This window comes from Bison bison, unplaced genomic scaffold (genome assembly GCF_000754665.1).
Source record: "Bison bison bison isolate TAMUID 2011002044 unplaced genomic scaffold, Bison_UMD1.0 scf7180017864453, whole genome shotgun sequence".
NCBI lineage: Eukaryota > Metazoa > Chordata > Mammalia > Artiodactyla > Bovidae > Bison > Bison bison.
In genome coordinates, this window is record NW_011495015.1 from 779,139 (window position 1) to 779,640 (window position 502).

Below are 502 nucleotides of genomic sequence, written 5' to 3' on the forward strand. Positions count from 1 at the left end.
TGACTGCAAGCGGCTCTGAGGTTCTGGGACGAGCCGTGGGTCTCCCACTGTCTTGAGCCTTCAGACAGGAGGGGTCCAGGCCTCCGCGACAGCGGTTCTCAGGAGGAAAACCACAGAATGAAGGCTCCTGGCACGTGCGGATCCCCTGGTCCAGCAGCGCCCCCACCCCATTTCTCCCGGGAGCCGCACTGCCCCCTCCCAAACCACGTGATGGGGCCTGGGGCCTCGCCTGACTCGGCCACGCCCACCCTGATCAGGATTCATTTCCAGCAGCTTCGAGTTTAAGAAAGGCTGGCAGAGCAGCCTATTCTCCGAAGACTGAGGCCCGCAGGCTTTCCGGTCTCTGGGCTCATTAGGAGCCCGGTTGTAATCTCTGACCCTACTGTTCCCGCGGCACCGGCTCCTGATAGAGACTTAAGAGCGATTGCCTTTGTTAGCGGAGAGTTTCTGGTTGATTCCGCGTCTGTGAAACTTCCTGAGATGAAGGAGACTAAGAAGTACG